The sequence below is a fragment of the Rhinopithecus bieti genome, unplaced genomic scaffold (assembly GCF_001698545.2).
Source record: "Rhinopithecus bieti isolate Rb0 unplaced genomic scaffold, ASM169854v2 scaffold_5026, whole genome shotgun sequence".
Taxonomy (NCBI): Eukaryota; Metazoa; Chordata; class Mammalia; order Primates; family Cercopithecidae; genus Rhinopithecus; species Rhinopithecus bieti.
The window spans coordinates 506,879-532,209 of record NW_016804667.1 but is presented as its reverse complement, the minus strand read 5'-3'; the positions used below and the strand labels follow the sequence as shown (position 1 = coordinate 532,209).

At 38.1% G+C, this 25,331-nt stretch overlaps 1 protein-coding gene across 19 annotated transcripts in view; it reads right to left on the bottom strand.

Moving 5' to 3' along the window:
- The window catches only part of LOC108528181 (uncharacterized), a 172,121-nt gene that overhangs the window by 8,362 nt on the left and 138,428 nt on the right, over window positions 1-25,331 (bottom strand). For 8 of the 19 annotated variants that reach the window (XR_001885052.1, XR_001885050.1, XR_001885054.1 and 5 more), the window contains 3 exons: window positions 20,568-20,606; window positions 4,545-4,639; window positions 3,698-3,808 (listed from right to left, as the gene is read on the bottom strand). The gene's annotated coding sequence lies outside the window, so the exon portion shown is untranslated. Of the gene's footprint in view, window positions 1-3,697; window positions 3,809-4,544; window positions 4,640-12,904; window positions 13,125-13,920; window positions 14,017-20,567; window positions 20,607-22,931; window positions 23,119-25,331 lie in introns of those variants that run through there. The other 11 variants (XR_001885057.1, XR_001885061.1, XM_017869863.1 and 8 more) reach the window with 8 other exon arrangements.

The following is a 25,331-nucleotide window of genomic DNA, read 5'->3' as shown; positions in this document are numbered from 1 at the left end:
TAAATAAATAAACTTCCCTACTATATGAATGTAAATTTATCCAAATATCTGGGACTCCCATAATTTGCTAACCCCTTATCTGTGTTACCTGATTGGTTTGTCCACCAGGCTCAGCACAGTATTACGTTAGGATTCAGCCTTTCACTTTCACTTCCAACTCCCTTGGCCACAGCATCATAATTGCTACCATTTCTTTTATAATCAATTTTGATTTCAAGTCACTGGAAAGCATTACTGAAAAATAATATGGAGTTTCACTCTCTGGACTATTCAATGTCATAGCAAGAAAAAAATCTTCCTGGATGTGCTGGATAAACTGAGCACTCTCAGAATCCTTCCCAACCTATGAGTTCCTCATTATTAATCAAATACCTAGAAATACTACTTCTCCGAATCTATCTTACAGTAATAGCCGCACAAGTTCACAAAAACAAAAACATTACCATGTTTACTACAGTGTTATTTGCAATAGCAAAAGTGTGAAGTGATCTAAATGGCCAACAGTTGAAGGATGATTAATTACGGACCATCCACACTTGGGAACACTGCACAGCCATTAAAAATAACATAGTATGCCTCTATTTACTGGAATGAAGCTATGTTCAGTGAAAAAAGGATGATGGACAAAATGTATAGAGTGATACCATATTTGGAAAAAATACAACTGTGTATATACAGAAACATATGTGTACAAAGAGAAATTATATGAAAAAATATATCTTAGAGAGTTGTAAGTATAAATATGTAGTTATGTATATTTCTGCTATGTGATATTCAGGTAAAAACATTTCTATTGCTGGGCACAGTGGCATGCACCTGCAGTCCCAGTTACTTAGGAGGCTAAGTCAAGAGAATCGCTTGAGCCCAGGAGTTTGAAGCTATAGTGTGTGAAGACAGTGCCTGTGAATAACCACTGCACTCCAGCCTAGGGAACACAGCTAGACTCTACCTTTAAAAAGGTTTCTATTATATACTTATATAAATATATATGTGCATATGCATAGAAAAATCAGAAAGGATATACATTAATAGTGGTCACTTCTGGAAAGTGAGTTTGGAAAGATAGAACTTTAAGTTTTTACTTGTGCATATATGTGCTGAGGTTTCTAAAGGATTCTGCAAAATTGACACCCCTTTCCTTTCCTAGATTCTGAGCAAATAAAGAAATAATACAAAAATAAAAACAGATGAGGGACCAGAATATAACCTTTATTACTGATTGAAGCCAAGGTTGAGGAGGTAGCTTAGTCTGAAATCCAAAACATACATGGCTAAGCTATAGAATTATATCATCTTGGGGCTGGGCATGGTGGCTCATGCCTGTAATCCCAGCAATTTGGGAGGCAGAAGTGAGTGGATCACTTGAGATCATGAGTTCGAGACCAGCCTGACCAACAGGTGAAACCCCGTCTCTACCAAAAATATGAAAATTAGCCAGGCATGGTGGTGCACACCCATAATCCCTGCTATTCCGAAGGCAGAGGCACGGATCACTTGAACCAAAGAGGTGGAGGTTGTAGTGAGCCGAGATTGCACCACTGCACTCCAGCCTGGGCAACAGAATGAGACTCCCTAAAAAATAATAATAATAATTATGTCATCTTGGCAGGCCAGGACAGCAAAAGCTGGGGTGAGCCCCCAGCCTTTGGGAAAATGTGTGCTCTTGATAGGCAGGCCCTTCTCCAGATAGAATGAGCATGGCAGTAAGCTGAGCTAGCCTACTTATTCAACCCACATTTACCAATTAGGTAAGTCACTCCCCTATAGAGTAGAGTGAGAAAGAGGGTCTGTCAAGTAGGAGTATTGTCTTTGTCTGAGAAGGTAGTTTCAGCACATCTGGGGTGGCTGAATCCAGACTGCAAAGGGTTAAAGAGTGAATGGTGAAAAGGCAGAGACTACAGAGTAGACAAGACAAGAAGAATTGAAAGAACGGAGGCTGGGAGCAGGGAATTTAAAAAATGATTTTTTAAAGGAAGAGGCCAACAAAATGTCAAAGGTGGAAAATGGAAGAGAGAAAATAATTTACAGGGAGAGTCTAAACATAGTGATGGAATCATGGACATAAGTGAATGTGGCCACATCTTACTGAGACATGAACAAAAGGGAAGGAAGAGAAGTTGAGTTCTTATCGCAGGACCAATTCTGTAAAAAGAAGGATAGATCCAAAGCTAAATCCAGAAAACAAAAAATAAACTTGCAGACTGCCAAAGAGCTGGCTGTGCTACAGTCATGACAAAACTCGGCAGAACCAAGACCTACTTGTAAATGTTTTATCAAACTGGGAAAATTACAAGAAATATGTGATTTATTATTTCTAAGACTGCTTAGATTAGTATTGATATGTACATACTCTCCATATTATCCAAAATCATGCTTCATAACATCAGTTGATTTACATACTCCTTTGTCCCTGGGAGCCCTAAGGAATAAAGTTTTTCGTAAGAAACTTTGAGTGATTTAAACTTGACTGGCTCTGTGCAATTTTTCATTGCAATTCTGGCTACCATTCTACCATATGCCCCAAATCACAATGCAGTATAAAGTAAAATCAAACAGACCAAGTATTGGTGGGAAGATTCCTAGTCTACAAGTCTGGCTCCATACTTCTAACTGATAGAGACTGAAATGTCTGCACTGGAAATGTTTCTGTATTTCCACTGATCTATTTTCATGCCATGGTTTCAACGGCTTCAGAAGTTCCAGTAAGAAAAGGCTTCTTCTGGTAAACAGATTCCTCTTTCCTCTAAGTTAAAAAAAAAAAAAAAAAAAAAGAGGGAAAAGCTTCGTATTTTTCAACAGTCCCCAAAGTTATATCCTTTATCAGGTTTTAAGGTTATGTTCCAAGTCTGCATTCTTCGGTGTGGTTTAGCTTTACAACCAGCTGCCCCCTCTTCACTAGCAGTTTTTGACGTCATCCAGGCTTTGCAAAATGTGTGCTACAGCCCCTACTCAGGCTTCTCAGCTGCTATGAAAGTTATACTGCATTTGGTTAAGTGTGGAGGCTGGCACCAGGGAGGATCCATGATGGTGATTATCATGCAAATCAGCCTCCTGCAAGTCAAGCTCCTCCGCGGAGGCCTTCCAGCTCTGCTTCCCCCAGGGCCGCTCCATTGTCCCCAGCATAAAGCTAACCATCTTGGCTGACACTGGACGCCGCTGAGATTAGTTCTCCTGACATAGATTAGTGGGCAGCAATGAATCTTTCACTTGGGGTAGAAATATGATTTTATTTAAGAAAATAACCATACATAATTGGGCTTCTGTCACTTTAAATTTTAATGGTGAGAGTAATATGGAGGCTTCTGGAACTTTAAATTATGGCTTTCAGAAGCTTCACACTGAATCTTTCAATTATTCTCTGTAAGTACTTTCTCAAAGCATGTGCCACCATGACATTGATATCACAATTCAAATCTAAATTCAAAACTGACTGCAAGGCTATGAGCTATGTGCTGGCGTGCATGCTGCCTCATTTTATCTTTGAACATCTGACAAGGCGAATCAAGAGGCGCTCTCCCAGAGCCCAGCCAGCTGTTTGCCAAATATTCAAATGCTCTGACATGCAGAAGAGCCTTTCAGATTTCCCCACATCAAAATTAGCAACGACCCCCTATTTTTCCCATTAGCTTCTGGCTCACCTACATCCTTTCACGCAGGCCCGCCTGACTCACTCAGCTAAGTGCTTGCTCTTGCTCACCTCTCGGTTCCCGACTCCAGCAATTGGATCTGGTGTGTGCTGCAGAATGGCAGCCAGTTCAGACAAAACCACGGGGGAGAGTTTTCAAGTCGGTGTTTCCTTGAAGTGGATCTGAAAGAGTGGCTGAGCTGATATTTGCAGTAGTAGGAAGGCAGAGAGCAAAGACAGCATGCAGGTTTTACTTACAATACATTCATTAGGCTGGAGCAAAAAATGGAATTGGAAAGACAGTAGCCAGGGGAAAGGGAAAAGGCTTTGCTTTTCCTTTTATTTTGGTGTCAACTTCCTTGTTATATATCCATTTTATCATTTTTAATATTTGTTTCTTCATATTAAAACAAATGGAAAGGAATCTTTTTCTCTATAGGTCTAGCTTTAGACTGCTTCAACTATTTTTAAACATGTCCCCTACCTCAGTAAACACAGCACCACATTTACAACTGTAAATAACTAATTCAGTTGCACTTTGGTTAATCTATAATGCAAGACAACCCTTCTTTCACATTTCAAAAGTCATGGAACAATTTTCCTCAGCTGGATGACTTAGAACAGAGGCTGTGGACAGCACCTGGGGAGTTTAGAATGGGAAAGGGACTAAGGTGCCAAGTGGTCAAGACAACAGCCCCTACCCCAGCGGCTGGCAAAATTTCCTGAAGCTGGACATCAAAACCCGGGCCAGCTGGGTGAGGGGTTCCTTCATTCCTTCCGGAAAAGCTGGGTCTTTACTTGTTCATTTCTTATGATGTGTTTATACTTGGACAGAAGGGGCACAGCAGGAATGCTTTCAGGGCACATTTAGGGGGAAGCCACTCTCACAGGAATTGTGAATGCCAGATGTCAAACAAACCTGTGGTGCTGAGAATTCTCTGAGCAGGATGCAAGGGGCACCACATCACATCTGAGAAAACTCTGCTGTCCTGATCTGGGGCTTCTCCTTAGCTGCTGGCAAAATCAGGTAGAAATCCTTTCATTTTAATAATAATAATAATAATAATAATAATAATAATAATAAAAAGAAGCTGCTAGTGTGAGCATAAAATTACCCAACAACTAGATGGGCTGATGGCATTCCAGTTCTGCCAGTAAAGTCTATTCATTCTCTCAATTCAAATCAGCATAAGGCAAGTAACTTGCCTCTGGGAACCATAGGTGGCAGAGGCAGGAGGCCCACACGTGGAGTGGCCATAAAACAGACATCAGTCAACAGCCTTACCCCAGCATTATTTCCTGAATACAGGCTCAAACATTGCTTTGCACTGAGATCAGGATTATGATGCCCAAGTAGGCACTGTTGTAAGCTACTGACCATGGACAGAGAAAATTTTAAAAATCCACACTGATTTCCAAGTCCAAAGTAGTACAATTACAAATCTTGTCTAATTTTAATACTGAAGGCTTGTGGAGTGTTTCAAATACAAAACAGTTCTACATAAATCATTCACTCAAACCTTTACTGTTCTCCTATTATATGCCAAGTACTATACTTTCATGAGTCAGCATTGGTTAAATAATAATCTTAATACTACTAGATTTCTCTGCAAAATTTAGCACTGTGGCTCACATCTTTACTAATTCCTCTTCCACGGTCTTCATTTCATTAAACCCACAAGGAGAGAGCAGCAGTATAGCAAAATCACCCCTGGGGGACATATTTTTCACACTGCACAGATCCCCTCCACTCCCATTTGAGAATCATTACATATGTGAACCCCTCACTATTTCTAGCTGGAGTAAGTTATTTCTCTTAAGAGTCTGGGGATGAAAAAAAAAAAAGCTGGAGATCTTTGTACCAAATACTTTCTCTAGATGATATCATCTACTCTCATGACTTCAACTATGTGCCAACTACACACTGATGATTTCAAAAATAGTATTTTAAGCCCAGACCCACATGTCCAAATGCCTAGCACACCTGTTTTCAAATGACCTACCATCACAAACTCTACAAGTACATTATATTTTCTAATATATATTTTATAATTTATATCAAATTAAATCATAAATTATATAATTTATATTTTCTCTCCTTTTTCTTAATAGTATTAGTATTTACTATATGATCCAAGGTAACTAGTCATATTTACACTCCTTCTCCTTCACACTTCCCATTCTCACCCCACATAGATTAAATCTGTCACCAGGTCCTTTCTCTTCTTCCTCAAGAACAAATTTCAAGTGTATCTACCTACCATTTACTATATTCCGCTTGGACCTCTGCATTAGCCTCCTCACTCCCCTCTACCAGCAGCCTCTGCACTTCAAATTATTCTCCACGTGCTTCTGATTCGTACTGATTAAAGCAGGAAATCCTTAAATGCACTCCTCATAATATACAAGATGATTTCTGACAGCAAACAGACCAACTTCTTAAATATTCATATTTTAATATGTTTCAAAAAACAGAATTAACACATCAAACTGGGTGTCAAGTTTGCTTTAAAAATAAATTTCAGTATAAAACTCAGGCAATTTAAAGAAAAATTAATCTATTCAGGTAGTGTGAGATGTTTTAAAAAAGATAAAAGCAGTACATGAATCAACGACGTTGGGAAGCTTGGTACTAGAAAGTAGGTCTAAACTCCTTAATATGGTATCAGATATCTTAAACTCCTTAACATTCTCTTCATTTTTACCTTCTCCCTCTCCTACATTTCCTGTACTCTACATGTAAGTTCTGTGTATCAGCTTTGCTGAAAAACAAAACACCCCAAATTTACTAGCTAAAACAACATTTTATTTAGTTCATAAGTCTGTGAATGGGCTGGGCAGTTAATTCTGTATGAGCTGACACCCCAGAGAGATCAGGGGAAATCTGGGCTGACAACTGATTTCCCCTGGACTCTCCCATGTGTTTGTGATCAAATGGTGGATCAGCTGGTAACTAGATGATCTCACTCGCATGTTTAGCAGTTCGATGACTGTTGGCAAGAGCCTCAGTTCTTTTCTGGGTGACCACTCATCCTGCAGCACAGTAACCTGGGCTCACTGACAATACGGTCACAGGGTTCCAAGTGCAGAAGCCCCAGTGCATGAGTCTCTGCGCTGTTTGCTAATAATCCACTGGTCAAAGCAAGTCATATGATCAACCCAGATTCAGTATGGAGAAAGAGACTCCACCCCTTAATGGATGGATCTGCAATGTCACTTTGCCAGGAGTTAGAAGCAGGAAAGGGAAATTGGTGACTGTTTTTAAAATCAAACAACCCTTCCCATCCACCAAATATGCCAGGCATATTCACACACACGCTCCTGCTGTTCCCATCACTTAAAATGAACTCTCAACTTCCTCCTGTCCTTCTGGAAAATCCTTATTGCTTGTCCTTCAAGGCTCTGATCAAATATAGCATTCCCTGACACCTTCCCTCAAGGCATAATTAATTATTCCCTCATATGTTCCCATGATCCCTTGCATTGCCTCTATTATATCATTTAGTGAATTGTATTATAGTTATTTATAACATCTTATACAGTCTTTCTCCTTAAATAGACTGTCTTTGTACCACCAGCATCTAGCACAATGTCTGGCAAAGAATAGGCATTCAATATACGTTCAAGAAATTAAATTAAATTAATTTAAAACAAAGATTAAAGTCTCCCTGGAATATGCCTACATTAAAACAGATTTCAGGTGCAAATACAAAATTGGCCTCATGAGTTAGCAGAACTAATTAGATCCATCTCACCTATTTTTTTTTTTTTTTTTTTTATAGAATCTCACTCTGTCATCCAGGCTGGAATGCAGTGGTGCCATCTTGGTTCACTGCAACCTCTGCCTCCCGGGTTCAAGGTATGCTTGTGCCTCAGCCTCCCAAGTAGCTGGGATTACACGCACATATCACCATGCCTGGCTAATTTTTGTATTTTTAGTAGACACGGGGTTTCACCATGTTGGCCAGGCTGGTCTCAAACTCCTGATCTCAAGTGACCCTTCCACCTTGACCTCCGGAAGTGCTGGAATTACAGGCGTCAGCCACCACACCCGGCCCACCTCATCTCATTTGAAGAGCACCAGGCAGGGCAATGCTCCTAGCCAAAAGCATTTTTTCCTGTGGGACTGGCACAAAGCCTGAACTTCCAGCATAATTTATTCAAGGTCTGAACATGTTTTGATGTAATATAAACAACATAGGTTCTGGAGTCAAAAATATTACTAGGACTCAAAACCTAACTACCTGTGTGATACTGACAATTCATCTTGTGCATGTCTCTGCACTACTTTTTTCATCCATACAATTATCTGTGTTGCAGTAACCCATGTAAAGCAGCTAGCACAGTACCTGCCATACACCCAACACTTATATCAAATCACAAAGTCTCCTGTTTAAAAAGCAAATGCCTCTGGCAGGGGGTAACCGCAAGCCCTTTTATTGCCATCTGAGGAGAGTGGGAAAAAGGTAAAAGGAAGAAGAGTGTCAAAGTAAAGAGTGGCAGATAAACAACTTCGCAGTTTTACTGAGAGCTGGACTTGTGGCTAGTAATTAAACAGTTACATCAGTTTTCAGAGACCCTACCAAGTAATAAACAGCTCCCCACCTAGGGCATATAATGACCATTTCTGGTAATACAGGACTTGGGAACTGCATAATTTAGGACTCTGGGACTTGCATAATTTTTGCTGGGCATCAATATGCCCATACTTGCATAATTTTTCTGGGCATTGATATGGAATCACCATTTATAAGTATACCTAGGCAAGACTACTGAAGAGTTAGTTAAGGAAGAAACGGAGTTATTTAAATGTTACTCTGATCTTTTTCATGTATAATCCTTTGCCCTTGTCCTTCATTTAAAAGGGGCAGCTGTAATTGTAGTAAACAAATTTTTTCCTCCCTACCTAAGGATACAATTTTTTTAAATGAGAAAAATTTAAAGAACACTACAAAACACACAATTATAAACTGTAAATTATATCACTTCTAAAGGAAATGTTGCCACTGAAATCAAAATAAAATGAGTTTTAGACACACTTATATCGTTTCAAAGTAAAGCCAAGTTTTACTAAAATGTTTAATTTTCCAAAATCCAAGCAGGAACTCCTATGAGAAGTCCCTATACTTGTCCCTCCTGAGGCTGTTCTCACATCTCAGTGACAACCCTGAAACACTTCTGCATTTTGGGAGCACTAAATCAATCTACTGTTCACATCTAGCCCTGTAAATGAGACTCCACTGTTACCCATGATCTTTTCACCCCAGCTACATTGTAAACTTCCTGGTATCCAAGATTCTGTTTTCTGTATTTTCCTAGTCCACCTCTCCCTACCCTCAGCACCCAGATTTGTACTCAATAATTGTTAATTCATGGCTGACAAGGAAATGTATAAATAGCACTTGCTGACAGTAAATTCTTTGGTCTGTCCAAGTTCAGACCAAGACCTCTAAAGATCCTAAAGACTGAAATGACTATGGTGCCCCACATTCACATGTAAATTTAAAAAATACTAAACTATAAAGGACAAAATTTACATGTATGTTTTTAAATTAAAATAGTTTCTAATGGCAAAATTCTAGGTAAGTTCATCAAAGGCTGAACTCTTCTTCATTCTTTTCCCTCCCCATTGTGAGAGCATACATGTGTATGTGAAAGACAGAGAAAAAGAGAGAGAGAGGTCGGGGGAGAGGGAGCGAGGGAGGATGAATGTGTCTGTGACTTCCAGCACTTTGTCTGCTATAGGGTACTCCAATTCTGGGTCCACTTCATAAACTACATCAAAATACTAAATATGGTTATGGATGCTATACAGTATAGAATGAGAAATCAAATAATTGCCTAAATCCATATGCATATTTGCTTTTCTCTTGTTAAGTATCCAAATTCTATTTCAGGTTTGTAGTAAGACAGCTTAAGATAATATAAATAGAAGCAATGTAATATATTGTTTCACCTGCTCTTACAATTGTATTATGGTTGTGTGTAGAAAAGGAGGTACAGCAAATGATTGTCAGAAATCACTCATAAAAATCTGAGAAGCCCAAGTTCTTTGCATTTTATTTCATTAGACACCAATATTTGATAAAAGCAACAAGCACCAAATTATAATATAAACCTTCCATAAATAATGTTCACAGCAGTCACAAAGTTTTAAATACAGATGCTAATTACAGTGCCAAATCAAAACTACCATATTTCAATTAAAACTATTTTCACTTGTAATGTGATTATCTTATTCATAGTAACAGATATTAATATTTCTATCAAACCTGAATGGGTTGTGCTTAGCCATAATTGTTCCAGTGGATCTGTTTCCACTCTTGTATTTTAAAATGCAAGTGTGCTCCATAAGAGTTAGTTTATCCTGATGTACCCAGGTAGACTTTTGTCTTGTAATAGAAAATGTTTGGATATGTAGGGAAATGGCATCAGAAAAATCAGGAAATGCTTGTGATTGTATAGGTACTTCATTTCTGTATAGGTACTTCATTTCTGATTATTTCTGATTACTTTTAAAACAGTAAAAATTTTAAACCCTATACTTGCATTGAAGTACAGCTAGAATGCAAATTTAGTAATAAAACTGAATAATTTAGTAGCTTGTTTTGTGATCAGGTCTGACTGGTCCTCTCTAAGACGTATCCAATTTTTTAAAATTCCTTTTGTGGCTTTGAACTAGGAATGGAGTACATATTATGTCCATTAAATAGGAAGCCAAAGATTACTTGAACAAATAATATTATGGCTTTGTAGAATGACTAATGGTCTTTGCAACGGCCCAGACTGGTTTCATCTTTCTTAAGATTTTATCACTGATTTGTTCTTAGTCATGTGCAGTCACTAAAGGCGGCAGAGGTAACAAGTGTTTGATGTATGATACTTGAGCCACTTTTGTCAGAGCTGCATTTATTTTTATGCTATACTCATTCTTGGTACTCTTATATTTACATGGTTCTTTTACTTTATTTTTTTCTTGTTTCCAGTGATGGGTCAAACAGATACAGCAATTATAATAACAGTAACCTCTAAAACTCTATAAAATAACAAATATCTACTTCCTTGCAAGGGATGGGTTTCCATTGCAGATTAAACAAATGACCACCGAAACAAGCATCCTAATATAAGAGTTTAACTCTTTGTTCACTGCCATATTTGCACAGCTTACAAAATATCCCTTACCTTTTAGCATATATTATCAATTTCAATTCAATCCATCCTTTACAATCTGCAGCAAGTCACAGAAGTGCTCTTCTAGTTGAAAGGAAATTTCAAGGGAGGAGGGATGTGGAAAAACACATTTAATTTATTCTATTGAAAGGGGACATTCTAAATGGTTTCTGAGCTCTTTTGCATCTTCTTACACACTGCAAATCAGCTCAGATATCTTAATCAGTGGCTATAAACATATCCTTATCAGTAACATATTCATGAAAGATGGTATGTGTATGAGCTGCAAAATGTTTGGCAGAGACCCAAGAATACAAAAGAAAGAATATGGTAAAGAATTGATGGAATATCTTTGTGTTTCAACCCTATTCATTCTGGGAATTTTCTATCATCTCTTTTTGTTCCATTTAGAAGGATAATAGAAAAACCAACAGAATGTCAGGTTTCTGTGACTTGGTTTCATCTATATACAGTCACACATATTGTACAATGATCCAGGATGGAAGCATATATCTGTACACACTGATGAATACAAGTACATAATATATACCTTCTTGTGTCTCTCTCTAAATTTTTCTATTCATGATATTATCTTATACAGAGTTTAGTGCTTTTCTGTTTTGACAATCTAAGCACTGTCTAAACATTGTTTCACGAAATCAAGAGAGTCCTTGACAATTAATTTTTGCAGTCAATGGTCTTCTTAAAATGGGCAACTCCCCTTGGAACTCAGGAGCCACAACAGCAGACTGTGTGAGTGAGGGAGCGAGACAATTCATTAGCCGATTCTGCAGCAACTCAGAGTGGCGGGGGATGTCAGCCCCTGCTCTGGTGCTTCAATACTAATGAGAGTCATTGCATATTCATAACCCCAAATACAGTCAGCTTCTTGTAAAAACTTTTGTCACCCAGGCTTCATGGCAAGAGCAAAGCACTGCACTCTTCGTGTCGTGGCACTTCCGCCAAGTGAGAGTGAGAGCAAGATTGATTGTTTTGCAACGCTGCCTGACGGGGAACTAAAAGATGCTGCCCCAAGGGTTCTAAAACTGCTTAGTTTGATTGCAAAGCTCCAAATAATCAAAGAAACAAAAAGGAGGCATTGGTGGTGAATGTGTGTGTCGATATATACATATACACACATATACACCATTACATTAAAAATATATCAAAAAATACTCCAAACAAGAAATTTGGCTTATTCAGTATTCAGAGTAATTATCTGTTAGGAATGTAAAATTCTGACATCAATTCTTATTATGCTGAAAGGATGGTGTGCCCCAGTAAACTTGTTCTCATGTTGCAGAAATGCCATGGCATATCTTAATAGAAACAGATTTCTAAAACTGTCTTAAGTTTCCCATCATTATCAATACCAAAGCTTAGTGAACTGAACCTGTCAGTTCTGCCAAATCTAGACCTACCTGGAATCCAATTCCTCAGGCACCTTTTTGTGTTGTCACTGCCTCCCTTGCTTTATCATCATCATCACCATCATCATCAACATCATCATCATCATCATCATCATCATCGAGTGTCCAGAAATGAGCCATCCAGTGTGCCTGCCAGGAAATCCTAAAGGGCCAGCACTATACCATTTGACCGCAAAATACCTCTGTTTGGGGTAGCTACCAGCATCCCCTGGAGTCAGAGAAGGGAAATGTATGTTTCAGCACCCACTTTGAAAAAGCCTTGAGCATTTTTTCACTTGTAATGATGTCTTCAGCTGGAATGCCAGCACAGTTACACATTTTTCTGACAGGCATACAGGCTATAAACTACCCATAAAAATTAAATAAAACAGGACAGTGAAAGAAAACTTTCTAAATTTGATCACACTTGAGTTGTTAAAAGTTATTTTCAGATGCATAATGTGTATAAATATCTGCATAGCTAAAGACAAATCAGGACTACTGAGATGATGGTGGGGGGAGATGATGAGGTGTTGTGGGGGATGGGTCTCACCAAACTGTTTTATATCTTAGTCACAGACACAAGCTTTGAAAATAGACGGATTTGTGTTTATGATTGATTGAGGTAACTGATTATCCACAGATATTTTAAGTGTTGAGACATTAAATTGTCAGCTCTATCAGTTTGATTGCAGTAAAACATGAAAACATTGACTTTTGTCTAGTTAGAGAAATTTATTTTTCCCAGAATGACAATCCTTTAAGTAGATGCCAGGCAGCTTGCCAGATTTCCATGTCATACATTGAAGTTTGCAAATGCAACCCATATTATCAAGTGTTTTTCAAGGTACAATGAATGGTGTGCATAGGTCTTTTGCAAATAGTCTTGTAATAAACAGAATCCTGCAGTATGCTTCATTCTGTAAACCCAAGAAAAGTATTTACTCATTTTGAAGATGAAAACACATTTTTCTTTGTATCAATGAAGTATATGTTACCAGTGCTCTTCACTTACTTAAAGTATCTCTCAAAAATAAAATAACCCTCTTTGGACCTCACACTGTAAATGAGTTTGATTAATATGTTTTATAAGCCTGAAATAAACGCTCATCATAACTGTCAGTAAGCTGACAGCTTTCAAAAGTCTTTGTTCCCAGAATGAGTAATTTTTCTGATCTTCTTTAAATTACCAGCCTAAAAGGAAGATGTTAAAATCAAGTAAATTCTACCAAAATTTGATTGCTGTTAAAGCAATCTCGTATTCTGAATCCCTGCATGCACTATATGCGAGTATACTACTTGACAAAATAAAAATACCACATCTTATTTATTATTATTTCTTGTTAGAACACCTGTGCTTTTCATTGGGCAGAACTGTGGTTCAGTGTTTAAGACCTAGTCCATTATAAGAATAAAAAATGTCAGATGTTATAGTCAATTCTTTTAGTAAAATTTGACTAGGAAATCATAACTAGACCTGATGATTTCAATGAAAACACCAGTCAAAAAACAGACACGGTCATTAATTCTACTGAAACACCAACATCTCTGTATTTGCTGCATATTTTCCAAGTACTTACTACAATCATTAAAATACAGAGTGGTCCAAAGACCAGGGGACACCACTGAGCCCTCCAGTCAAAAAACAGACATGGTCATTAATTCTACTGAAACACCAACATCTCTGTATTTGCTGCATATTTTCCAAGCACTTACCATGATCATTAAAATACAGAATGGTCCAAAGACCAGGGGACACCACTGAGCCCTCCATATCTGAATTCTGCAGACAGCAGTAGATAATACCTGGTGCTAGGAAAGGAACACACAGACGGTACCTAAGTAGCTGAGCAAGGCTACACCAACTAGAACAACAAACGCTTCTTCCTGATTCCTTTAGCCAACCACTTGTGTTCTGGAGCATTGGGTTTGGTCACCCTTCTTATCGTATCTTAGAAAGTAAAGTAACTATTTTAAATGGTCATTAAACTATCCATTCCCCTAATTCTTCATTCCAACTACTGCTGATGCTTCATAGCTGTTCCCTGGCAGAACTTCACAAAGCACCCTGCCTGTATGCTGCCTACAATTACAGCTTCTTTTGTCAGCATTGTTTTCCTCCTTAATTTGGTACTACCTGCTCTCATACCATGCCCACAAAGGTTTAAATTACAGATTTTCTCGTATCTTTTTGTGTAATTTCTATTTTTTCCTAATCTTTAAGAAAGGCTCGGCCGGGCGCGGTGGCTCAAGCCTGTAATCCCAGCACTTTGGGAGGCCGAGACGGGCCGATCACGAGGTCAGGAGATCGAGACCATCCTGGCTAACACGGTGAAACCCCGTCTCTACTAAAAAAATACAAAAGCTAGCCGGGCGAGGTGGCGGGCGCCTGTAGTCCTAGCTACTCGGGAGGCTGAGGCAGGAGAATGGCGTAAACCCGGGAGGCGGAGCTTGCAGTGAGCTGAGATCCGGCCACTGCACTCCAGCCTGGGCGACAGAGCGAGACTCCGTCTCAAAAAAAAAAAAAGAAAAGAAAAGAAAGGCTCATTTTATAATAGTATATCACATTTGTCCATTAAAAGTCATTTTTCATTTTATTATTTTCCAAATAGCCAAGAAACCACAGGTTTTGTACATGAGATCACTGGTACATTGTGAGCATTACTGCTTTTCTTGTTCATTTTGATATATGCATTATTCGACTTTTAATAAAGTGTATTTTCATGTTTCACCTATGCCATGACCACCCCTTATAATTTCTGATATATTGTAGCAGTTTTGAAAACAAAGTTCCCTCATATCTTATAGACTAATTTCCCCACTTTTGTTGTATCTTATCTCTTAGTGAGATATAAAGTTTTAGTATTTAGCACATGAATTAGGTCAAAAGATAATTTATTTTCTTCTCCTTTGTTGGGTTTTTTCCTTTAAGGAAATTAGAATTCCCTTATAGTCAACCTAAAACAATCTATATGCTAATTACATGCCTATGATAATTCCATAATTCCAGTAGTTACACATTGTTTTCTAGACCTTCAAATTATGTTCTTCTCAAAGTACTATACTGACTGGGGATTATATTGTTAACTCTAAGAAACAAAGGAATGATACCTGGCTCAGGCAGGGTTCCTCTCTTTTGACGTAATGAATGCTATCTCCAAGTACAGTCATACATTGCTTAACAACAGGGATATGTTCTGAGAAATGCATTGTTAGGCGATTTCATCATTATGTGAACATCATAGGATGGACTTATATACAAACCTATGACATTATGTAGCACATGACTGTAAATAGATGGTACTGACTCAGTACAAGTGTTCAAGTGGCCTGAAGTAGGATGCTTTTGACATTGCTCAATACTTTTGACTGCTTCCTTGTCTACTCTGAATCATTTCTCATTTGTTCTCTAGCTTTTAAAGGTCACTATGACCTTGTCATTTAGTGAGAGGAGCCATCCTTACTATGATTATAAACTTAAATTATGTTGATCAGAGTTTCCACACTTCACTCCTTCCCATGCCTCATTTCAGTTGCATGGATTTACTTTTACCAAAAGTAAAATTTATTGCCGCTACTTAAAAATCTTCCTAATGACCCACACGCAGACTCCCTCACAATTCCCAGAGCCCTCAGGCCAAGTATAGACTTTGCCTTATTTTTTTCCATATGCTCTTTTTTTCCCATATGCTCTTTTTTTAGTGTCTATCAATATTTACCAATAATATCTGCACATTAGCAATATTTAAAATTAAAAGGACAAGTAGTCTCGTCTTACAGCTAATGAAATATTAGCGTGTCCTTTCTTATTACCTATAAAACTATTGGCTTTTGCCTTTTTTTGTTGCTGGAAGGGATGATCAGTTTAGTGCAATGATCTTCAAATTATTTTCAGGGGTGCCCCAGCGTCCTTCTTAAAAGAAAACGGACGAAGAGGGGCACCAAACAGAAGGAGAGTTCCTGGCCCAATTCATCCAGCCCACTATCACATTGTTTCCAACTTTCTATTTTCAAATAATTTTAAACTTACAGAAAAGTTTCAGGCATCATATAAAGAACTCCTGTATGTGTTTGACCCACATTGTTAACATTTTGACACAACTGCTATATCATTCTTTCTTGCCCTTCCCTTTCCCCTTCTCTTCTCTCTTATAACTTTTTTCTCTAAATTGTTTGAGAGTAAATTGCAGATACCATGTTTCATTACCTGTAAGCAGTTCTGTGTGCCTTTCCCAAGAAAAAAGATACTCACTTACAGGGTCAAATACAATAATCAAAATCAGGAAATTTAATATTGATATAATGCTATTATCTAATGTAATATGTAGAACTTATTTGAATTTTTCCAATTGTCCCCAAAATGTGCTGTATGGCAATTTTTGTTTTTCTGGTCCAGAATCATCCTTTCCTTGTCTTTCACAACATTGACCTTTGTAAATAGTACATGCAATTTCCTTTGTAAAAATCCCTCAATTTGGGCTTGTCTAATTTTTTTTATAATTAGATTTAGGTTACATAATTTTGACAGCAATATTATATAAATGATGTTGTGTTCTTCTCAGTGAATCACACCAGGAAGTATGTGATGTTGGTTTGTCCAATTATTGGCAATGTTAACTCTGATTACTTAAGTTGTCAAGGTGGTATCTACCTGGTTACTCCACTATAAAGTTCTTTGTAATTAAAACCTATTTTATGCTTTGCAATTAAAAAAGAAATTTATAGGTAGATGCTTTTTAAAACCTTGTAAATATGCTGGTCTTCATCAGATTCTCATCCACTGGTTTAGCATCCACTGATAATCTGTTTAATGGTTATAGTGGTTGCAAAATGGTGATTTTCTAACATTATCATTCCTCCTACCTTTATCAGTTAGTATCCTACTCCCTTATTTGTTTAAGTGTGAATTCATGGTTTTTTTACTTTTATTTGATGGATTGAAATCTATTATTCTCATTATTTTGAAACTCAAATTGTCTGAGTTTGGCCAGTGAGAAGCCCTTGGATCTGACCCCCATGGTTTTCTGACATGTTCCATCATAATTGGAGCTGTACTATCACTTTATGTGTTTCCTGATTTATTTCCAAGCAATGCTTTTAAAAGTTTAAAATAGATTGCTCCACTATAACACTTTTCCCCCTATTTGCCTCATTTCAAGTCAAGTTTGTATAAATAGTACCTAGAAAATAGAGAAGACAATAAATGATAGTAGCCCCTTTGTTTCTATGACCACTTGGTCACCATACTGTTCCTGCAAACTACTGGGTATGCTCCTGCAGTAGGGCTTGGCGCCCACCATACCCTCTACCTGGAATGTCCCTCCTGAGGCCCCATCAGGGCTTGCTCCCCCATTTCCTTCAAGTCATAGTACTATAATCCTCTTCTCAGGGAGGCCTTCTCTGACTACTTTATTATAGTAAAGCTCCTTTGATGATAACCCCTTCATTCCCAAGGTTTCATTCTAAAGTAAGATAATTGGTTTAACCCATCAATGGTTAAGTCACAAACATGGCATTAGCCCTTGTTGGATTGTTTTACCATAGTGGATTGACAAACTCCATAAAATGCCAAATGGTATACACATAGTCCTTCTGGGTCATGAAAACAAAGTAGATGCTACCTACCCTACTGCTTCTGTCTTCCTTATTCAATACTATTCCCCACAGCACACCCAATTCTGTATCACTTTGTTATAGAATTAATCTAATGTTTAAAGCTGTTAGTATCAATAAATATGAAATCAAATAAAAGCATCAACGAACAAGGATAAAGCAGAACTATTTGTCTTTTCCTATGGAACATTCTCTAAAAGAAAATCTGTTTAAATTTTAACACTCACCATTTGCTTTTCCAAAGTGTTTTAAAAAACAAACAGAAAACCCTCAACAATCACAGATAATAATCAACATCAAAGAGATACCCACAGCCTTTACAACTAGTCAAGTGCTTTAACTCAGTCATTCAGCACAGAAACTCACTTTTCCCTGAGAACATTCCCTCAACATACAATTCAAAGTGACTGCATTTCATCAATTAGGATTAAAGGTATCCTCACTAAAATGCATAGCAAGTTCCATGACTTACCGAGTTTACCCAAAGCAAACTCAGAAAGTTATTACCATGTATTGCCAGTGTCTTAGTAGGTCTTCTTAAGTTTCTCAAATGACTTACCTAGTCTTTTTCTAAAACCACTAACATATTTCAGACATTCAAAAGTATATTATTTCCAACTGCTGTATTGAGGGCACATAGGATAGCTGACTTTTGCCCTCAATGTCTGTTTTTCATTAAATTACTTAACAGAAATCTTTTAGGTTTTTGAGATGCTTCATGCTTCTGTATTGCAAAGCCAATACACTTGTCAACATAGTAAATAAGTAAATGTTCACAAACCACAAAATGATGAGGCACCTCACTGTATAAAATAATGGAACAAATTCTACCAACATGTAATGTATTCCCAAACGTAAAGGATGAACATTAACTATACTTTAAATTTCATGGTTACCTGGTCCACTTAGTGAAATCCTGGAGTGGTTTACACTCAAGGACCTAATGATACAACCTACAGGCCTAATTTACCTTCCAAGACGCCTATTTTAGAGACAGTAATATCTAGTTGATTTTAAGTGAAACTCTTGATCTCCAAAAAAAAATTAAATACCATGTAAATTCACTGGCCATTTATTTCTTCATTATAATGTTAGCTATTCTTGGTATTCAACTGTTTAAGATAAAAAGCATACTACAGTATTTAGTCCTCTAACATACAAAGAAAAACTATATTCATCATACGTGATAAAATATAACTTCTTGTTCTTGAGGTCTAGAACTGCACTGTCCAATATAGTGGTCGATAGCTACACATAGCTATTGAGCACTTGCAATCTGTCAAGTCCAAATTGAGATAAGCCGTAAATGTAAGATACACACTGGATTTCAAAGATTTAGTGTGAAAAAAATGTAAAATATCTGACTAATAATTTTATGTTGATTACATGTTGAAACAGTATTTTGATAAACTGGGTTAAAAAGTATATTACAAAAATTAATTTCACTGCTTCTTTTAAGGTTTTTTAATGTGGCTACTAGGAAATTTTTAAATTATGTATGTGGCTCATATTTGAGGCTTGCATTTATCTTATTTCTATTGAAGAGGGCTGGTCTAGACTAAAAGCAGGCAAAAGTCACAGTTATAAGGCCAGTTCCATAGTGTGTTATAAATATACTGCCACCACACAACTCTCTCATTTTCTGAGATTATTAGCAGATCATCAAACCTCATAAGCAGCAGAGGACTAAGCCTAGGTGAATTCAGTTTGTGATGAATAAAATTATAAATCTTACACATATTAAGATGCTATCATGATGTTTAATTAGGCAACACAGTAACCACCTGTTGTAACTATCTTACAAGCAACTATCATGTTATTAACATATCCAAAGTTTATATATTTTATTGTTTTATTATCTCATTTCTATAAACACTATACCAAATATTCCTTAAAAATAGATTATTATCTACTGAATATCTTTATTTAGATATCATGGGCATTTCAAATTCATTATGTCCAAAACGGAAAGCATTCTCTTACTGTTGAGAGGTAATTGTCCATGGTGTTTTTATTTGTCTCTGAGTAAAGACAGGATATGCTTCTGGGTTAGAGAGTACATTTGTTTCCTGGCCAGCATAACAAAGATAGTGTCATCTTCCAGGATAATGATTTTGGGCAAGTTTGCAAGTAGCCTCTTACAAGATTGGGAGGACACAGGTCCACTGTGTACACAGCATCTATCTGGGCCTCACTCTGTATCATGGGACTTGGGGAATTCATAAAAGCATGAAGATCATGCTGCCTATTTTGCTTTGAGTAATAAACTGTCTAAATCTATCTAAGCCCATTGCTTCCTTCTCAACCGAATCTACAGAAGTGTGGTGAGCCAGCCTAGCAGCTGACTGCTGCTTCAAACTGCTTGACACTCACTTTCCTTTCACTTTCTCAATCTTTATACAAACATCACTATGTACCCACTGCCCAAGTCAGAAACCTGACCATCAATCTTGACTCCTGCCTCTCATTCACCAGGCCCACCATATCCAGTCAATTGCCAAGTCCTAGTCATTCTATCCTCTTAATTTCTCTCCAACTATCTATTTATCTCCATTCCCACTACTTTAACCCTAGTTCAGGTCATTATCCTCTCTTACGTATATGCTTAAGTTGTGCCACTACACCAGTGTTACCCCACTTCACTCTATTCTCCATACTGCAGCTGGAATGATCTGATTTGTCATTTCTTTGACCTCAGGATAAAGTCCAAGCTTCTTAGGATGACAAAGTATTTCAAAGTCAGGACTTACATAGAATGTTTCTTGAAATTCCATTTGTGACTGTTTCACCTGAGGGGGAAAGAGGGTGGAAGAGAAGGAGAAAACAAGAGATTAGTCCCACTTCTAACATAAAGGACTTGGGAGCAAAGGATAAACTGGGTGCTATGGCCTAGAAGGAGCACTTTAAGAGAGCTGAACCTTAGTGGAACTGCCAGAGTTCCTTTCTTCCTTATTCATATAAAGATTTGATGGTTACTATGTAAGGTAATGAATATGTAAACTACCTTGATTGTAATAATCATTCCACAATGTAAACATATATCAAAGCATCATGTTGTATATCTAAAATATATACAATTTTTATTTGTCAATTATACCTCAGTAAAGCAGGGAAAAAAGATTTGAATCCGACTAAACTCAATGACTTCCTCTGTTAGAACTGGTAACCAAAAATTGACCCAACATAGCCAAGAAGGACCATTATTACTTTACTCACTGCCAGCCACATTTATTCTGATGAAGAGAATGTGCCATCTGTAAGCAATATTACTTTCTTGTTATTAAATTTTTGAATGGACCATTAAGGCCACATCTTTTCCTTTTAGTTCATGGCACCCAATATAAAGGCTTTTCTTTTAAAATGCCTGATGTTAAAAAATGCTGAAATCAGTTGAATCGTGTAGATGGAATGGGGAAAGTTCGGAACAAGCCTCCATCCTCATCTCTCATCCATGATGTTTCCTCTGCCTTGAATAGATTTTCCTGGCTTTTTGTCTGATTAAGCCCCTCTTCTTCATTACTTAGCTTAAATTTTATCTCCTCCAGGAAGTCTTTTCTGACTCTCAAAGTAGCATTAGATGTCTTTCCTATGAATTCTCTTAGCATTTAATACTTGCTCATGTTTCAGCATTTAGTACACAGTATTTAAATGATATATTTGCTTATCTCCCCTACTAGACAGTAACCTCCTTGAAGACAATGTGTCTAACTCATTATTTTATCCCCAGTGGTAGCATCATGCCTAGCACATAATAGACACCCAATCAGTAATTATTCATTATAAATAGATAATCAGATAAGTCTTTGGAAAATAAAAAAGGGAATTAAAATCTTTTTAAAAAGGAGGAGAAGGAGGGGTTAGGCTGTGGAGTTTTTCTTATCTCTACCCACATTCTCTCTCTTCTTCCCTCAATCCTCTCTCTCTCTCTCTTTCTCTCTCTCTCACATACACACACACACACACACACACATACACACACACACATACACACACACACACATACACACACACAGAAAGTTAATTTTATGTATCAACTTGACTGGGCCATGGGGACCCAGATACTTGATTAAACATTGTTTCTGGGTATGTCTCCAAGGATATTTCTAGATGAGATTAACTTTTGAATCAGTAGAGTAAAGCAGATTGGTCTCTCCAATGTGGATGGGCATCGGGCAACCCATTGAAGGCCTGAATAGAATAAAAAGACTGAGTAAGAAGGAATTCTTTCTCTCTACCTATCTTCAAACTAGGACACTGGTTTCTCCTGCCTTCAGACTTGTACACAGACTGGAACTTACACTATTGGCTCTCTTGGTTCTCAGGCCTTCAGACTCCAGCTGGAACTATACCATGAGCTCTCCCTGGTCTGGGTTTCTCAGACTCCACAATCAAGTAAGCCAGTTTTTTATAGTAAATCTCTCACTCACTCACTCTGTCTCTGAAGATACCTACATCTTACTGGTTCTGTTTTTCTGAAGCACTTTCGTACACACACTGACATGCCATGTGATTAATGTTTTCCCTAATTTCAACAGCCTTCCCAGTCCTAGGTTTGCAGTTTCGGCACTACCAACTTTCATGAGGAAGGATAAATGCATTTTTTCAAATATATTCTTTTTCTCTCAACTAAGCCTCCAAACATTTCTTACAACTGTAAAGGCCTGGATACAGCAACAATGTAGATCATCTTACTTTACTCCAAAAACCCAACAGGAAAATGTGTTTTAACTTTCTAAAATACAAATACTAGACCATTTATTAACTATATGCTCCTAATATTCACTTTCTTACATTTTTACTAAACCTAATATTTCTTCACCTTTGAAAACTTTAGAGATAACATAAAATATTGTGATTATAGAAATCAGTCATCTTGTTCATGTAAGGCAGAGTTGAATGTAATCTCTACATAAATTAAGTTTGTTTCCAGCGACTAAGATGGTGAAGATAGGATGACAGCTAAACTGGACAACTTGCTCATTAACGTTTTAGCATCAAAGATCTTTATCTTTGCCCACTATCCTTTCCAAAGACCTGAGGTACTGCTGGCCTCTGGTTCTGAATTTTGGAAAGAGAAGTTTAGAATGCCGCTAAGGTTTCTTCCAAGATCTTACCTAGAGTGACCAACATAGCCCCTCAAAAAAGTCAAAGAAGAGAGATCTTCCAGTCAACTGATGTACTATGGCAGGTTTCAAGGATGTCTGTGATCTCAACAGTGCAAACAGCTGAGGGAAATTCTGGTGGCCTGGAGGTCATTAGTCAGTTGCCCCCAATTTAAATTGTCAGAGTTTTCTTTGGCCACTATCTGAAATGAAATGATTTCAGAAAGATCAAGGTAGCTCAACTTTATAACCAAGTTCTTTTAGAATATAGAAAGCAAAGTTCTTAAACTTGTAGACCATTCTACTTCAGAATAAGAATAAGTATAACATCACTGTGGAGATAAATTTATGTTCTAGGAATGACTCTGCAACTTTAAAGTCTCCTGAGCCTTGGCTTCCTCTTTGTCATAAGAATTAGCTAAAAAACAATCCAATGTGCCTATAACATTACATAACATGTGTAGATGCTCAACAGAAGGCAGTTATAATTTTGTAAGATTCTCCATAAGAAGTTAGCAAAGTACAGCCTGCAGGGCAAACTACCCAATGCCTGTTTTTGTAAATAAAGTTTCATTGGAATACAGCACACTTATGACTACTTCTGGGCTACAACGACAGAGGTGAGTAGTAGAAAGAGTAATGACAGTTGTAACAGAGACCATATGACCAATAAAACAAAAAATATTTACTATCTGGCCCTTTATAGAAAATGCTTGCTAGCTGGGGGTGCCAAGATGGCCGAATAAGAACAGCTCCAATCTACAGCTCCCAGCATGAGCAATGCAGATGGGTGATTTCCGCATTTCCAACTGAGGTACCGGGTTCATCTCACTGGGGCTTGTCAGACAGTGGGTGCAGCCCACGGAGTGTGAGCTGAAGCAGGGCGGGGCATTGTCTCACCGGGGAAGCACAAGGGGTCAGGGAATCCCCTTTCCTAGCCAAGGGAAGCCATGACAGATAGTACCTGGAAAATCGGGATACCTCCACCCTAATATGCGCATTTCCAATGGTCTTAGCAAACGGCACACCAGGAGATTATATCCTGTGCCTAGCTTGGATAGTCCCATGCCCACAGAGCCTCGTACACTGCGAGCACAGCAATCTGAGATCAAACTGCAAGGTGGCAGCAAGGCTGGGGGAGGGGTGTCCACCATTGTTGAGGCTTGAGTAGATAAACAAAGCGGCTGGGAAGCTCAAGCTGGGTGGAGCCCACCGCAGCTCAAGGAGGCCTGCCTGCTTCTGTAGACTCCACCTCTCGGGGCAGGGCACAGCTGAACAAAAGGCAGCAGAAATTTCTGCAGACTTAAACGTCCCTGTCTGACAGCTTTGAAGAGAGTAGTGGTTCTCCCAGCATGGAGTTTGAGATCTGAGAATGGACAGACTGCCTCCTCAAGTGGGTCCCTGACCCCCAAGTAGCCTAACTGGGAGACACCTCCAAGTAGGGGCCAATTGACACTTCATGCAGCCAGATGCCCCTCTGAGACAAAGCTTCCAGAGGAAGCGTCAGGCAGCAACATTTACAGTTCTGCAATATTTGCTCTTCTGCAGCCTCTGCTGGTGATACCCAGGAAAACAGGGTCTGGAGTGGACCTCCAGCAAACTCCAACAGACCTGCAGCTAAGGGTCCTGACTGTTAGAAGGAAAACTAACAAACAGAAAGGACATCCACACCAAAACCCCATCTGTACATCACCATCATCAAAGATCAAAGGTAGATAAAACCACAAAGATGGGGAGAAACCAGAGAGGAAGAGCTGAAAATTCTAAAAATCAGAGCACGTCTTCTCCTCTAGAGGAATGCAGCTCCTCGTTAGCAACAGAACAAAGCTGGATGGAGAATGACTTTGACGAGTTGAGAGAAGAAGGCTTCAGAAGATCGGTAATAACAAACTTCCCCAAGTTAAAGTAGGATGTTCGAACCCATTGCAAAGAAGCAAAAAACCTTGAGAAAAGATTAGACAGATGGCTATAAACAGTGTAGAGAAGACCATAAATGACCTGATGGAGCTGAAACCCATGGCATGAGAACTATGTGACAAATGCACAAGCTTCAGTAGCCGATTTGATCAAGTGGAAGAAAGAGTATCAGTGATTGAAGATCAAATGAATGAAATGAAGCAAGAAGAGAAGTTTAGAGGAAAAAGAGTAAAAAGAAATGAACAAAGCCTCCAAGAAATATGGGACTAAGTGAAGAGACCAAATCTACATCCAATTGGTATACCTGAAAGTGACGGGGAGAATGGAACCAAGTTGGAAAACATTCTTCAGGATATTATCCAGGAGAACTTCCCCAACCTAGCAAGACAGGCCAACATTCAAATTCAGGAAACACAGAGAACACCACAAAGATACTCCTCGAGAAGAGCAACCCCAAGACACATAATTGTCAGATTCACCAACGTTGAAATGAAG